The sequence below is a fragment of the Acomys russatus genome, chromosome X (assembly GCF_903995435.1).
Source record: "Acomys russatus chromosome X, mAcoRus1.1, whole genome shotgun sequence".
In the NCBI taxonomy this organism is placed as follows: domain Eukaryota; kingdom Metazoa; phylum Chordata; class Mammalia; order Rodentia; family Muridae; genus Acomys; species Acomys russatus.
In genome coordinates, this window is record NC_067169.1 from 55023729 (window position 1) to 55030937 (window position 7209).

Genomic DNA, 7209 nt, shown 5'->3' on the forward strand with positions numbered 1-7209 from the left:
TGAAGCTATAAATGGTTGTGATTTACTATCTGTATGGATAAAAATTGAACCCAGATCCTTTGCAAGAGCAACAAGTGCTCATAACTGCTGAGCCAACTGTCCAGCCCCCATTGCTTACTTCTTAAACATAAAACTAAATTAACATTTCAAGAAACCTATAGAATCATATATATATATGTTCATTTATATATCCATATATATATATATATGTGTGTGTGTGTTTTTCGAGATAGGGTTTCTCCATGTAGCATTGGTTGTCCTGAAAGTCTCTCTGAAGACTAGTCTGGCCTCAAACTCACAGTGATCTGCCCGCCTCTGCCTCCTGAGTGCTGGGATTAAAAGCTTGTGCCACCACCACCCAGAATCCTATATTTTAATCAGATAAGATTTTAGATTTCTGAAATACCTACCCCTGATACTATAAATAATAATTTCTCAAGATCTCTAGTTTTACTAGAAATACCAACAAGTACTATTGACATGAAATAACATTCTTTAAATGGTCTTTAATAATTTATTTTTAAGGTGTTATGAAATTAGATTACTTTTTTTTCTTCTAAAATGAAATGTTTAAAAAAAACTGTAGGAATTGATTTGACAAACTCTCAAAAGTTTCCTGACATTTTTCTCTTTTCTTTATTGAGAATTTCATACACACATATGTACATATAATGTATTTTGCTCTAATCTCCAGCTCTCTCATTCTCTCCCTTGCAAATCCTCCTCTACCACCACTTCTCTCTCAAAACTCCATGTGCTTGTTTTGAAAAGCCATTTTGTTCACTTGATGCTGTCTGTATGACCAAGGGCTTAGGACCATATATAATGTAGCACGAGAAGCTTCTCAGGGACCACATACCTGAGGAAAACTGGCCCTCTCTGCCCCAAGATTTAACAGTTGCCAATTGTTACTCTACTAGGAGTCAGCCTTGGCAACCATTTCCTTCTTCTGTGCTAGGATTTTGTTTGACTGGATCTTGCACAGGACTTGTGCATACTGTCTTAACCGCTATGATTTCATATGTGCAGCTACCCTGTTATACATGCAGAAGACACTGTTTCATTGTAGTCCTCAATTGCCTTTGACTCTTATGTTCTTTCTTCTTCCACAAAGATCCCTGAGCCCAGGGAGGGAGGCATGATATAGATTATTCCATCTAGGGCTGGTCACTCCATGATCTCTTATTCTCTGCACATTGACCAGAAACGTGTCTATTTTAATCTCTATCTACTGCAAAAAGTAGATAGATGAATAGATTCTCTGACAAGGGTTGAAAGATGCACTGAGCTGGTTATATAATGAGAATTCATTAGGAGTCGGTTTAGTTTGTGTCTGTGTTTGGGTATGTGCACATGAGTTCTGGTGCCTAAGGGGAGCGAAAAAAGAGAAGTGGACGCCCTGGAGCTAGAGCTGACAGGTAGTTGGTATGTTTGCTGGGAATTAAACCTTGGTTCTCTGCGAGAGCAGTAAACACTCTTAACTACTGAGTCAACTCTCTACCCCCAATTTGGAGGGCTTTAAAAGGAGTGAGTGTACATTACAGTGCTGTTTGTTTTAAGGAAAATTCTGCAATTTAAAAAATGCCAGAAACCTTGAATTTTCAAGTAGCTACTCTCTCATTTATTCTCCTTGTTGTTGTTATTTTTTTGTTTGGGGTGGTGTTTCTTTGTTTGTTTGTTTGTTTGTTTGTTTGTTTTGAGACATGGTTTCTCTGTGTAGCCCTGGCTGTCCTGGACTCACTTTGTAGACCAGGCTGGCCTTGAATTCACAGAGATCCACCTGCCTCTGCCTCCCGAGTGCTGGGATTAAAGGTGTGCACCACCATGCCCAGCTAAAGTAGCTACCGTCAAATGAGCTAAAAGGAGTAACGTTTGTCAAATAAAGCAAGCATAATTTCTATAGTACCTAGGAATTATAATATGAAAAACAAGTTGGACATTAATGGAGAAAGAACAGTGCAGTAGATGGACCAACTTCGCCTGCATCATCTTGACGTGTGTATTTTGAAGAGACTGAAGGAGATACATGAAAAGGCACTATAAATTCCTGCAGCCCCCGATCACATGATAATACTTTATACAATAATTCCACCTAATTGCGGATCGCATTTTGCAACTTATAAGCTACATTTTTCATACCTTATTTCATTTTCACATCAACCCCAGAAGATGAGTACTATTTATTAACAGTTTTATCACATATTTATGAGGCAACAGGTTGTGACTTGACAGAGGTTGCAGAGGTAATGGGAACGGAGACTAAACCTAGATTTAATGGCTACAAATATAGTGCTCTTTTCACTTACTACTCCTGAATTTAAAGAAAACACTGTGCATTTTGAGAAGACCACCACGATCTTTTTGTTACTTGAAAATGCCAGAAGTTATTCTCACTTCAGGGCTTTTGTACTTGCTTTCCTCTCTGCCTGGAACATCTCTCCTGCAGATTTGTTAATGACTTTTTCTTGCCCTTTGGGTCTCAGCTCAAATGTCATCTGCTTTAAAAAAGCTTCCTAAGAGCACCTTATCTACCCCCCACCACCACTGCCTCTCCACATTGCCCTATTTCCATTAAAATCTTCCTATTCAAGCTGGGCTTGGTGGCACAGGCCTGCAATCCCAGCTACTCACTAGGCTAAGGCAAGAATTAGTTATAATATTTTTATTAATTCTTTGAGAATTTCATACAATGTATTGTGTTCATAGTCACCTCCCCCATCTACTTCCAGATTCACTCCCACCTCACTACCTATGCAACTTCATGTTCTTTTTATTATTATCATTATCGTTATTATTATTATTATTATTATTATTATTATTATTATTATTATTATTTTCTTCTCTTATATAATACGTCCCAACCAGTTTCCTCTCTGCACTCCTCCTAGCTCCTCCACATACACACACACCCTCCCCCTCAGTTTCCTTTTCAGAAAAGAGCAGGCCTCAAAGAGACAACAAACCAAACAGGACAAAACAAACTACAAAAAGACAAGGCAAATTTCCTCCTGTTGAGGCAGGCGGATCGCTGTGAGTTTGAGGCCAGCCTGGTCTACAAAGTGAGTCTAGGACAACCAAGGCTACACAGAGAAACTCTGTCTCAAAAAAACGAACAAAAGTTCCCTCATGTTGAGGCAGAACAAGGCAACCCAATAGGAGAAAAAGTCCCAAGAGCTGGAGAACGAGTCAGAGACACACCTGCTCCCACAGCTAGGAGTATTACAAGAACACCAAGCTAATAGCCATAACATGTACGCAGAGGACCTGGTGCAGTCCCATGCAGGCCTCATTCTTATAGCTTCAGTCTCTGCGTGCCCTTACAAGCTCAGGCTAGTTGATTCTGTGGATTTTCTTGATTCTGTGATGTCCTTGACTCCTCTGGCTCCTACACTCTCTCCTTCACTGGGTCCCCCAAGCTCTGAGTATGAGCTCTGCTTAGTTGATTTGGTGGGCGTCCTGATGTCCTCCATCCCTTCTGACCTCTACAATGTTTCCCTTCCCCTCTTGAGATGGGGTCCCCAAGCTCCAGGGGAGGAGCCTTACAGAGAGCTCAAATTTACTCCTCTGTCTCTCTTCTCTCTCTCTCTCTCCCTCCATCCCTCCCTCCCTTCCCCCCCCCGCCCTCTCCACATAATATCTTTTTGTGTGTCTCTGTACCCTCTCCCATCTGTTGCTAGAAGAAATCTTTTTGTGATGACTGGACAGGGCCGTAATCTAAAGTATAGGGGAATATCATGAGAAATCATTTTTCCCAGTCATGTTTCGTTCTACTCTAGGTTTTTAGCCTATCCCAGTCTCCAGTTCCCGGCCCTTCCAGGCACTGTAGAGCATGGGTTCCTTCTCAGGGGGCAGACCTCAAGTTAAACCACACGTTTGCTGGCCACTCCCACAAATTCTGTGCCACCGTTGTGCCAGCACATCTTGAAGACAGGACAGATTGTAGGTGGAGGAGGTTTGTGGTAGGGTTGGTATCCAGGTTTCTCTTTCCATAGCTTGCAGAGTACCTTCCTGCACCAAAGAGACTAGACAGTAGGGGGTGAAGGCTCAATGCAGGCACCAGCTCGATCTCTCTAATTTCAATGAGGTGTCAATTAGGTGTTGTCCTAGCGAGTGCCCTGTCCTCCCCCATCAGTTTTCAGAGATCAATCCTCTGTCCTACCTTTAGCCTGGGTTTGGGGATCTCTATGAGACCCTCTCAGTCAAGAATTCAACTAAATGTAACTCCAGCCCGCCACTAGAAGCATTGCCTAGCTACAAAAGATAGCCGGTTTAGACTCCGTATCCTTCATAACTAGGGGATCTTCACTAAGTTCACCTTCATAGATTCTAAGAGGTTTCTACACCACCCCCAAAATGTTCCCCAATTCCATCCATCTCTTCCTGAGCTTGCTTCCTTCATCCCTTCCCCATGTCATACACATAATTGGTCCTTTCTGCGCCCATTCCCACCCATCCCTGTCTACCTGCAAAATATATGTTATTTCCCTTTCCAGGGAGATAAGTACACCCTCCTATGGCCTTCTTCTTCTTCTTCTTCTTCTTCTTCTTCTTCTTCTTCTTCTTCTTCTTCTTCTTCTTCTTCTTCTTCTTCTTCTTCTTCTTCTTTGTTTTAATCTAAACTCTGTGGGTCTATGGACTTTTGCTTGATTATGATTTACTTAACAGCTAATATCCACTTACAAGTGAGTACATAACCATGTTGTCTTTCTGGGTCTGGGTTACCTCACTCAGGTTGATCTTTTCTAGTTTCATCCATTTGCCTATAAAGGTCATGATGACATTTTTAAGCAACTGAATAGTATTCCATTGTGTAAATGTACTGCATTTTCTGTATCTATTTTTCTGCTGAGGGATATCTAGGTTGTTTCCAGTTTCTGCCTGTTATGAATAGAGAGTACCAGTGAACGTGGTTGATCAAATGTCTCTGTGGCAGGATGAAGTGTCCTTTCTAGTCTATATAAGCCCAAGAGTGGCAAAGCTGGATCTTGAGGTAGATCTATTCCCATCTTCCCAAGGAGCTACCACACTGATTTCCATAGGTGTTATACAAGTTGGCACTTCCACTAGCCACAGATGAGTGTTCCCCTTTCTCCACATCCTCATCAGCATGAGCTGTCACTTGTGTTATTGATCTTGCTATTATGTCAGGTGTAACAAGATGGATCCTCAGAGTAGTTTTGGTTTGTTTCTCCTGACAGCTAAGGATGTTGAACATTTCTTGAATTGTTTCTCTGCCATTTGAGCTTCTTCTATTGAGAATTCTGTGCCTCATTTTTTTACTTGAGTTATTTATTTTATTGATATTTAGCTTTTGGAATTCTTTATATATTTTGGGTATCAGATGTATAGGTGGTAAATTCTTCCAATCTGTAGGCTGCCATTTTGTTCTATTGACAGTGTCCTTTGCCTTACAAAAGCTTTTCAGTTTCATGAGATCCCATTTATTAATTGTTGCTCTCAGTGCCTGGGCTATTGGTGTTCTGTTCAGAAAGTTGCCTCCTGTGCCAGTGAGTTCAAGGCTCTTCACCACGTTCTCTTCTATCAAGTTCAGTGTGTCTGAATTTTAGCTTCTGATATCTTCTTCAATTTATTTCTTCGGAGACTTGAAGTTTTTATCATACAAGTCTTTCACTTCCTTGCTTAGAGTTACTCCAAGATATTTTATATTATTTGAGGCTACTGTAAGGGTGTTGTTTCCCTGATTTCATTAGTTTCTTATTTGCATATAGGACTACTGATTTAAGTTAATCTTGCATCCAGCTACTTTGCTGAAAGTGTTTTTCAGCTGTGGACATCCCTGGTGAAAATTTTAGGGTCACTTATGTAAACTATCATATCATCTGGGATTGCAATACTTTGACTTCTTCCTTTTCTATTTGTATCCCCTTGATCTCCTTTAGCTGTCTTGTTGCTCTAGCTAGAACTTCAAGTACTGTATTGAAGAGATATGGAGAGAGTGGGCAGCCTTGTAGTGTCCCTGATTTCAGTGGTATTGGTTTAAGTTTCTCTCCATTTAGTTTGATGTTAACTATAGGCTTGCTGTATATTGCCTTTACTATGTTGAGAATTGTGCCTTGTATCCCTGATCTCTCCAGGGCTTTTATCATGAAGATGTGATGAATTTTCTCAAAGGCTTTTTTTGGCATCTAATGGCATGATCACGTGTGTTTTTTTTTTCTTCAGTTTTTTTTAATTTACTGATTTTCATATATTGAACCATCCCTACATCTCTGGAATGAAGCCTACTTGATCATAATGAATAATCTTTTTGATGTGTTCTGGATTATGTTTGCAAGTTATTTTATAGAGTATACTCATGAAGAAAATTGGTCTGTGACTCTTTCTTTGTTGAATCTTTGTATGGTTTGGGCATCGGGGTAACTGTGACCTAATGAATGTTCCTTCTGTTTTTATTTTGTGGAATAATTTGGGGAATGTTGGAGTTAATTCTTCTTTGAAAGACTAGTAGAATTCTGCACTAAAACCATCTGGCCCTGTGGTTTCTTTGCTTGGAAGGCTTCTAACGACTGCTTCAATTTCTTAGGTCTATTTAAATTGTTTATCTGGCCTTCATTTAACTTCAGTAAATGGTACCTATCAAGAAAATTATCCATTTCTTTTATATTTTCCAATTTGGGGAGTATACCTTTTTATAATGTTTGTTAGTCCCAGTATTTTTATGTTTAGCTTTTATCTGCATGACCTGTTCATTGATGAGAGTGGGCTATTGAAGTCTCCCACTATCAGTGTGTGAGGATTAACATGTGAATTAAGCTGCAATAGTTTTCTTTTACAAAAGTAGTGCATGTGTATTTGGGGCATAGATGTTAAAAATTGAAGTGTCATCTTGGTATATTTTTTCCTTTTGTGAGAATGTAGTATCCTTCCCCTTCTCTTTTGATTAATTTTGGCTTGAAGTCTATTTCGTCAGATATTAAAATGGTGTATCAACTTGTTTCTTAGGTCCATTTGCTTGGAATAACTTTTTCTAACTTTTACCCTGAAGTAATATCTATCCTCAATGTTGAGGTGTGTTTCTTCTATGAAGCAGAAGATCCTATTTTGCGTCCATTCTATTAGTCTGTGCCTTTTTATTGGGGATATTGAGAGATATCAATGGCCAATGATTGTTAATTCCTGTTACTTTGTTGTTGTTGTTGTTGTTGTTGTTGTGGTGGTGGTGGTGGTGGTGGTGTTATGTATGTGTGA